The following is a 10,147-nucleotide window of genomic DNA, read 5'->3' on the forward strand; positions in this document are numbered from 1 at the left end:
ATCAATTGATGAATATTAAGATTTTTTTTTTATCAAGTAAGGAATCTAAAAGCTTGATATAGGGATTCTAGAATTCTATGGGTTATAAGTGAAATTGATTTAGTAAAGTTAGTCTAATGCTACCATGGGCTAACTTATTAAGTTTATATGCTAGAATTAAGTAAGCATTAAGGACACATAAGAATGCGACACTTGTTCCAATGAGGAAGTCCAGAGTTCTAGGCCTCAGCTATATTGTAATTGGGAAGAGAATAGTTTGAACAGGTAATTGATGCTAGAAGTGTTATTATTAAGGTAATAGGTCGATGTTGTATAGTTGAGCTCTTATGGATTAACGTTATTCGAGGTTCAAGATTTACAACAATTTCACATCTGGGATGCACTTGTAAATAATAAATTACGTAAGTTTGATGTCGTAAGAAAAATATTCGATTCAAGGACCTTAGACTAATTTTGTTATGGGGTTGAGATAAGGTTTAACTTATAAGTGTATTACCGAAGATAGAAGTTGATCTGTAAATTTTGGTTCTAAGGTTTCATAAGTCGAGCTGCATAAATGCTAATATAATAAGTCGATGAATATTACGAGTATAAGAAAGTAAAGTGCGATAAGTTTGGACATCCATCTATAGTATGATAAATTGTGAGATAAGCCAAAATTCGAGGTTATAGAAAAATAGAACTAGGTCACCATGGATCGTTTTAAGTTTTGATCCGCAAAAGAAAATTTTGGTAGGCAAATTTAATTTGGATTGGGGAGACGTAAGGACATGTTAACATTTATTTCGTCAGAGTAGCGCAGCAGAAGCGTGGATTATTGGGATACCAAAATTAAGAGTCTAAACTTTTGTTTATCAAGGATGAGCGAATTTCGGGGACGGAATTTCTTTTAAGGGGGGAAGGATTGTAGAACTCGTAAATCAGTCTACGTATAAGCCATGCATAATTCTAGTATTTTAAATTAAATTGACTTCATTGCATGAATATTTAAATGCTTTTATTTGAAGTTAATTATTTTAACCAGCAGTTTGATTTTTATTCATTTCAGTTATTTCAGTGAGGACGGACTGGAGTTGAAACTTTGAGATATAATTTAAGATTCAGAAAATATTTCCAGAATTTAATTTAGCTAGCAAGTAAGTTAAGTTAAGTTAAAAAGAAGGTTTGAGAATTTATTTAGTTACTTGAGGTGAGTAGGAAATTAATTCAATTAAGTTCCTATTATTAAGGGTTTTATTCAATAAATTATTTAAGGGATTAGTGAGGCTTTTAAGAGTTATTAATTTAGTAAATAAACAACACTTCCCATTCATTTTTATTAATAAATTTCGGCCCCTAGTTGATAGTGTATTGCCTTGCCAACTCATCACCCTTTTGACCCTTTCTTTGCATGTAATTAGTAGGATAATTCTATGGTTTTTGGGAGAACCATTTAATTAATTATTAGAGCTTATCCTAACCCATTCCTAGCCTTGAAGAAATCGGCCACCTCATTCCCCCAAAAAGATTTGATAGCAAACCACAGTTCAAATTTCAATATGAGGGAGACTTGGTCTTGCATTTTAATCCCTTTATTAGTGGATCTTCCCCCTCACCTCTCCAACCATCATTCTCCCCTCCCTAATCTCGAAATTCAGAGTGAAATTCAGTAGAAAAACCGTGAGGTTCATAGATTAAAAGAGGAGAGAAAAATCGAGTAGAAGGAAAGGAAAGAAGCATTCCACTCCTCCGCGCCGCGTCGTCGTCGTTTCGTTCGTTTTCTTACAAAACGAAACCAGGCATGTCTAGATTTCTTTCAAACCTCAATCAAGTCCTATTATCAATTATTTTTCAGTACATGATCATGTTTTAATGAGCAAAACCGAAATTTTAAGCAACTAGAACAAGGAATAATTCTGCACAGATTTTCGGTTCTACCATGCTTCACGATTGGTATGTTTTGTTTCGATTTCAGGGATGGCTCGTTCCAGGGGCTCGAAGCTGCATATGAACATGTACTAGGACATGTTAGGGCCATGATATAACGTTGGTTCGAGCCCCATACACAATAGAATTCGTCAATGACAGCACATCCCCCACGAGTGTCATATTTAGCTTCAAAAATTCAGTTTTGTTGTCCAAGGGTAAAGATCTGATCATGGCTGCCCTAGGAGCCTATAGCCATGGTTTGATCACTCCCCTAGCATGTGTAAGACGAGACTAAGTCGCCCTTTTGGTGGCTTGGTCCATGGCTCATCGGTTTTCAATTTAAAAACAAGAACAACCCCCCTCCCCTCTCGGCCTTCGGTTTTTGACAGCACATGAGTTCGGTTTTGGTTGGCTTGGTGTTGATCTTGGTTGGCCTATGGCCCTTAGCCACGGTTCATACCATGCCCCATGAAGTCTAGGTCGTGTCATGGTCAATAAAATGGACACTGGAACGAGTAGAGACAGCAAGTGAAGCACAACACCACACACACACGCATCAGGGCCCTCGGTAAGAGTTTTCTGATGTTGCTGGAATAATTCAAATTGTGGCTGGCCTAGGGCCCTTAGCCATGGTTCAAATCATTCCTTGGGATGTTGGTAAGAGTCTCTAGTCGGTGGTTCACGCCCAAATGGCCGGTAGTCTCGAAAACAACACAAGATACGCGATGGTACAGCTGCTGGAAATTTACAGCAAGTTGCTGTGTCAGTTCGGAGGCTCGTTCGAGTTCTCGGTCGGCTTTTAGCCTATGGCCTTGGACTGGACAGTGCCCCATTGAGTTAGGAAGGTCATTGTTTTGACCGTTCGTGATTCAGATCATTTTTGAGGTCGTACGAGAATTTACGGTGCGATGTGCCAAATTGACTCTCGAAAGAGCGTTTCGTGTTTTGGCCTCCATTTCACCTAGATTTCGACCCCCATCATTTTAGGAGCATTATTTCATAATTTTAAGCGTATTTTAATCATGACTATACGTCGTTTCAGTGTCGGTTCGGGTTGGTTCGGAGTCATGATTAAATACGAAGTCATTAGGCGTCATAGTCGCATTTTTGAACTTAAAGCGCATAGTTGGCCAAGTTTAAGCTATTGCATATTTTTCATGACATATTTAGGTTGCAGCGAGCCTGGGAACGATCCAATCCAGTTGGTAAAATATACAGGATATTTTCATTATGCCATTTAATTATATTACGTGCATGAAAATAGAAAATACTTATTTTTGAGATTTATGCGATATGGCTTGTGGTCAATTCACTATTATGGGAGAATTATTTTATACAGTCGCAAGTGACCGATCAGTTCAGTTTGGTACCACCCGGTCGCCAGTGACCGGCCAGCTCAGTTCAGTTTTATACTCCCCGGTAGCCAGTTACCGATCAGTTCAGTTCAGTGCAGGGGCCACAGGCGTAGACCATAATCTCAACAGAAAATTATTACCAGTTATTTCAGTACAGGGCTCCAAGGAGCAAACATTTTTACTATGATTTCAGTTTAGTTATGCACGTATTATAATTGCTCAGTACAAGTTATTTTCAGTATGCCTCATGACATGATATTTTATCCCATGCACATTTTACTTCAGTATTTACTCGTTACCTACGATATTTGCATGCTGAGTCTTTAGGCTCACTAGACTTGATTGTTGTAGGTACTGATGAGGCCAGGGCCGAGGGCGGGGACTAGTGAGCCAGCTTGGGTAGGCAGTAGTGGCATCCGAGGACCTCAGTTTCAGCACTTGCCACTTTTTATGCTCAGACATTTTATCAGCTGTTGAATATTTTTAAATTGTTATTATCGGCAAACTTTATTTTCTTCCGCTGCTATATTTTAAACATTGAACTTGAGTTATCAGTTGATTTTATGAATGAGGCACTCCATTTATTTTTAAAAAGAAAAATTTTTAATTTTCCGCAAATTTTCAAGCAAGGAGTTTCGGGCCCTTTACAGTTGGTATCAGAGCCAGGTTCTTGTAAAGGGTTACACTACTACTGACCACGAGAAGCTCACGAAGCCACGTCTTCGGTCTGTAAGTTTTACGTTTAAGCATTTTATTTAAAGAACGAATTATTTTGACAGCATGCTTCCATGAAATAGTTTACAATCAGATCTTTTCAGTATTTCAGTATTCATTTAAAATAAATTATGGAATTATGCATGTTGGGTACGTTTGGAATTGGACATGTCTAAGAATTCGAAAATTGGGCTTTAGTAGAGGTTGAAAATGATTTGACTATATTAATTTTTAGTTCAGTATTGTTGATGTCCTCCTTATGGGTTATAAGTTCATCTTGAAATTATGAATGCTGTTGAGACTTGTTGAATTTCTAAGAAATTATTAATGGTTCTTGTTTGCTAGTCGAGTAAATTTTTGAGGATTTCATATAAGCAATAGCGATTCGAAGACTACGACAATCTTTAGGATTATAAATGTACAATTTGAGGATTTTAATTATCTATGAAAATGTAAGATTAACTATGAGAATTTATTTAGGATGCATGCTCTACATAGTTGGATTTAAGGATTGAATTGCAGGAATTGAGAATTTTAAGGACCTAATTGGAATAACCAATAATTTGAGGACCTAAGTGCAAAAATAAAATTCTAAGGGACTGTTTTCGAATTGACCAAATTTTGGGATTAAATTTTTTGAGTTCGAGAATCTAAAAGTTTAATGAGGTAAAGATGGAAAATTTTATGGGACAATGATGCAAATTTCGAAGAGTTGTAGGGCCAAAATGTAAATTTGGAGAACTGTAAGGGTCAGATTGCAAGTTTCAAAATTTTAAGGATTAAATTCGAATTTTGAGGAATTGGAATTTTAAGTATTTATAGGAATGTAAGACGTGTTATGGGAATTAATTTTTGATTTAATAAACTTAAGACTATTGAACCTTATGATGCGGGAAATCTTTAAAATGAAATGGGAATACTGAGGACTAATGAGTAATTGTGGAATTTTCGAGATTTAGGGAAAAAGTTGGATGATATTCAAGGAAAGTAAGAATTAATTTTACAATTTTAAGAAATTGGAGAACCTATTTAGTAGTAAGTGAGAATTGAACGGTTCAAATGATAGGAATTTTCGGTTATTTAGGCTCGAAGGAAATGTAGAATATTTAGATATTTGGGTTATAATGTTATAATGAATGGCAACCAAGGACATTGTAGGATGAATCAATCTTAGGCGTGAAAATTTAAGCGATAGTGAAATAATGTTGTGGCAAATTAAAAATTTAAAGTGATGACGACTTAAGGTAAATTTGATCGGTTAGTTAAGTTATAAGGATAAACATTGAGTTAGTGAATTTTGGGAATATAAGTTTGGTGTGTCACAAGTTTTAGTCACGAATTTAACAGTTAAGATTATACCTTGTGAGAATTTAAAATTTTTAAGAAAGTTGGGTGTGATGATGGTTAGTTTAATTGGTAGACGCACGTAAGAGGTGAGGTAGACATCTTGTCTTGAGAAATTTTGGAAGTCATTAACAAACTTGAGACTAAACGGATATGCGTATTGGAATTATTTTATTCAAAGCTATTTGGATTAGGTAAGTTTGAATTTCAAATTTATGGGATATTTGTTCATACGGAAATTTTGAGTGAAATAAAAACAAAAGAGAATTAGTTGTGTTCAATATAAGTTATCAATTGATGAATATTAAGATTTTTTTTTTATCAAGTAAGGAATCTAAAAGCTTGATATAGGGATTCTAGAATTCTATGGGTTATAAGTGAAATTGATTTAGTAAAGTTAGTCTAATGCTACCATGGGCTAACTTATTAAGTTTATATGCTAGAATTAAGTAAGCATTAAGGACACATAAGAATGCGACACTTGTTCCAATGAGGAAGTCCAGAGTTCTAGGCCTCAGCTATATTGTAATTGGGAAGAGAATAGTTTGAACAGGTAATTGATGCTAGAAGTGTTATTATTAAGGTAATAGGTCGATGTTGTATAGTTGAGCTCTTATGGATTAACGTTATTCGAGGTTCAAGATTTACAACAATTTCACATCTGGGATGCACTTGTAAATAATAAATTACGTAAGTTTGATGTCGTAAGAAAAATATTCGATTCAAGGACCTTAGACTAATTTTGTTATGGGGTTGAGATAAGGTTTAACTTATAAGTGTATTACCGAAGATAGAAGTTGATCTGTAAATTTTGGTTCTAAGGTTTCATAAGTCGAGCTGCATAAATGCTAATATAATAAGTCGATGAATATTACGAGTATAAGAAAGTAAAGTGCGATAAGTTTGGACATCCATCTATAGTATGATAAATTGTGAGATAAGCCAAAATTCGAGGTTATAGAAAAATAGAACTAGGTCACCATGGATCGTTTTAAGTTTTGATCCGCAAAAGAAAATTTTGGTAGGCAAATTTAATTTGGATTGGGGAGACGTAAGGACATGTTAACATTTATTTCGTCAGAGTAGCGCAGCAGAAGCGTGGATTATTGGGATACCAAAATTAAGAGTCTAAACTTTTGTTTATCAAGGATGAGCGAATTTCGGGGACGGAATTTCTTTTAAGGGGGGAAGGATTGTAGAACTCGTAAATCAGTCTACGTATAAGCCATGCATAATTCTAGTATTTTAAATTAAATTGACTTCATTGCATGAATATTTAAATGCTTTTATTTGAAGTTAATTATTTTAACCAGCAGTTTGATTTTTATTCATTTCAGTTATTTCAGTGAGGACGGACTGGAGTTGAAACTTTGAGATATAATTTAAGATTCAGAAAATATTTCCAGAATTTAATTTAGCTAGCAAGTAAGTTAAGTTAAGTTAAAAAGAAGGTTTGAGAATTTATTTAGTTACTTGAGGTGAGTAGGAAATTAATTCAATTAAGTTCCTATTATTAAGGGTTTTATTCAATAAATTATTTAAGGGATTAGTGAGGCTTTTAAGAGTTATTAATTTAGTAAATAAACAACACTTCCCATTCATTTTTATTAATAAATTTCGGCCCCTAGTTGATAGTGTATTGCCTTGCCAACTCATCACCCTTTTGACCCTTTCTTTGCATGTAATTAGTAGGATAATTCTATGGTTTTTGGGAGAACCATTTAATTAATTATTAGAGCTTATCCTAACCCATTCCTAGCCTTGAAGAAATCGGCCACCTCATTCCCCCAACAAGATTTGATAGCAAACCACAGTTCAAATTTCAATATGAGGGAGACTTGGTCTTGCATTTTAATCCCTTTATTAGTGGATCTTCCCCCTCACTTCTCCAACCATCATTCTCCCCTCCCTAATCTCGAAAGTCAGAGTGAAATTCAGTTAAAAAACCGTGAGGTTAATAGATTAAAAGAGGAGAGAAAAATCGAGTAGAAGGAAAGGAAAGAAGCGTTCCACTCCTCCGCGCCGCGTCGTCGTCGTTTCGTTCGTTTTCTTACAAAACGAAACCAGGCATGTCTAGATTTCTTTCAAACCTCAATCAAGTCCTATTATCAATTATTTTTCAGTACATGATCATGTTTTAATGAGCAAAACCGAAATTTTAAGCAACTAGAACAAGGAATAATTCTGCACAGATTTTCGGTTCTACCATGCTTCACAATTGGTATGTTTTGTTTCGATTTCAGGGATGGCTCGTTCCAGGGGCTCGAAGCTGCATATGAACATGTACTAGGACATGTTAGGGTCATGATAGAACGTTGGTTCCAGCCCCATACACAATAGAATTCGTCAATGACAGCACATCCCCCATGAGTGTCATATTGAGCTTCAAAAATTCAGTTTTGTTGTCCAAGGGTAAGGATCTGATCATGGCTGCCCTAGGAGTCTATAGCCATGGTTGGATCACTCCCCTAGCATGTCTAAGACGAGACTAAGTCGCCCTTTTGGTGGCTTGGTCCATGGCTCATCGCTTTTCAATTTAATAACAAGAACAGCCCCCCCTCCCCTCTCGGCCTTCGGATTTTTACAGCACATGAGTTCGGTTTTGGTTGGCTTGGTGTGGATCTTGGTTGGCCTATGGCCTTTAGCCACGGTTCATACCATGCCCCAAGAAGTCTAAGTCGTGTCATGGTCAATAAAATGGCCACTGGAACGAGTAGAGACAGCAAGTGAAGCACAACACCACACACACACGCATCAGGGCCCTCGGTAAGAGTTTTCTGATGTTGCTGGAATAATTCGAATTGTGGCTGGCCTAGGGCCCTTAGCCATGGTTCAAATCATTCCTTGGGATGTTGGTAAGAGTCTCTAGTCGGTGGTTCACGCCCTAATGGCCGGTAGTCTCGAAAACAACACAAGATACGCGATGGTACAGCTGTTGGAAATTTACAGCAAGTTGCTGTGTCGGTTCGGAGGCTCGTTCGAGTTCTCGGTCGGCTTTTAGCCTATGGCCTTGGACTGGACAGTGCCCCATTGAGTTAGGAAGGTCATTGTTTTGACCGTTCGTGATTCAGATCATTTTTGAGGTCGTACGAGAATTTACGGTGCGATGTGCCAAATTGACTCTCGAAAGAGCGTTTCGTGTTTTGGCCTCCATTTCACCTAGATTTCGACCCCCATCATTTTAGGAGCATTATTTCATAATTTTAAGCGTATTTTAATCATGAATATACGTCGGTTCAGTGTCGGTTCGGGATGGTTCGGAGTCATGATTAAATACGAAGTCATTAGGCGTCATAGTCGCATTTTTGAACTTAAAGCGCATAGTTGGCCAAGTTTAAGCTATTGCATATTTTTCATGACATATTTAAGTTGCAGCGAGCCTGGGAACGATCCAATCCAGTTGGTAAAATATACAGGATATTTTCATTATGCCATTTAATTATATTACGTGCATGAAAATAGAAAATACTTATTTTTGAGATTTATACGATATGGTTTGGTCAATTCACTATTATGGGAGAATTATTTTATACGGTCGCAAGTGACCGATCAGTTCAGTTTGGTACCACCCGGTCGCCAGTGACCGGCCAGCTCAGTTCAGTTTTATACTCCCCGGTAGCCAGTTACCGATCAGTTCAGTTCAGTGCAGGGGCCACAGGCGTAGACCATAATCTCAACAGAAAATTATTACCAGTTATTTCAGTACAGGGCTCCAAGGAGCAAACATTTTTACTATGATTTCAGTTTAGTTATGCACGTATTATAATTGCTCAGTACAAGTTATTTTCAGTATGCCTCATGACATGATATTTTATCCCATGCACCTTTTACTTCAGTATTTACTCGTTACCTACGATATTTGCATGCTGATCTTTAGGCTCACTAGACTTGATTGTTGTAGGTACTGATGAGGCCAGGGCCGAGGGCGGGGACCAGTGAGCCAGCTTGGGTCGGCAGTAGTGGCACCCGAGGACCTCAGTTTCAGCACTTGCCACTTTTTATGCTCAGACATTTTATCAGCTGTTGAATATTTTTAAATTGTTATTATCGGAAAACTTTATTTTCTTCCGCTGCTATATTTTAAACATTGAACTTGAGTTATCAGTTGATTTTATGAATGAGGCACTCCATTTATTTTTAAAAAGAAAAATTTTTAATTTTCCGCAAATTTTCAAGCAAGGAGTTTCGGGCCCTTTACAGATTGGTTCATGATTCGTATGATTTAGCTAGGAGTATTAAGCTTCGAGTCGCGGAGTCCAGAAGACTTGGCGCCCAAGCGGTAATATTTTACCGCCCGAGTGCCGCTCTTTCTGTCCGAGGGTAGGCGTACAGAAGACCTGGCGCTCGAGCGGTAATTTGTTACCGCCCAGTACTGTGGTTTAGTCTGATCAGGCAATTTATTTTATGGGTCACTTTCTTGGAAACATGCCTCTACACAAAATGATGAAGTTATGTATGTACAAGTATGCAAGCATGTTTATGAAAAGTTTTCACGTTATTGCACATCTATGTTAGGTATGTATGTTCAAGTTTAATTGCAAATTCAAGTTTCATGTATGTACACTCTATTTTGAAGTTGCATGTGGTTTTATTATGTATTACTCTTTACTGCCAATTTATACGTGTTGAGTCTTTAAACTCACAAGATTTGATCGATGCAGGAGAGCATGATTTTGAGGAGACTAGGGGTGGAAACCAAGGAGCTGGCTTGGACTTAGCAGGAGGCTAGACCCGAGGACCGCCCATGAAACGTCTGCTTAATCGTTTTCTTAAAAAGTACTAGAAATATTTTATTTTTTTTAAACCTCACTTAGCATCGGCCGAAC

At 37.1% G+C, this 10,147-nt stretch overlaps 1 long non-coding RNA gene across 1 annotated transcript; it reads right to left on the reverse strand.

Moving 5' to 3' along the window:
• Window positions 1-3,094: 3,094 nt before the first annotated feature.
• On the reverse strand, window positions 3,095-9,128 carry LOC140824626 (uncharacterized). The gene is made up of 2 exons (XR_012116405.1): window positions 8,978-9,128; window positions 3,095-3,591 (listed from the first exon to the last, which is right to left on the reverse strand). It is a non-coding gene; the product is annotated as an uncharacterized lncRNA (long non-coding RNA).
• Window positions 9,129-10,147: the final 1,019 nt, after the last annotated feature.

The sequence above is a fragment of the Primulina eburnea genome, chromosome 2, assembly GCF_022965805.1.
Source record: "Primulina eburnea isolate SZY01 chromosome 2, ASM2296580v1, whole genome shotgun sequence".
Taxonomy (NCBI): domain Eukaryota; kingdom Viridiplantae; phylum Streptophyta; class Magnoliopsida; order Lamiales; family Gesneriaceae; genus Primulina; species Primulina eburnea.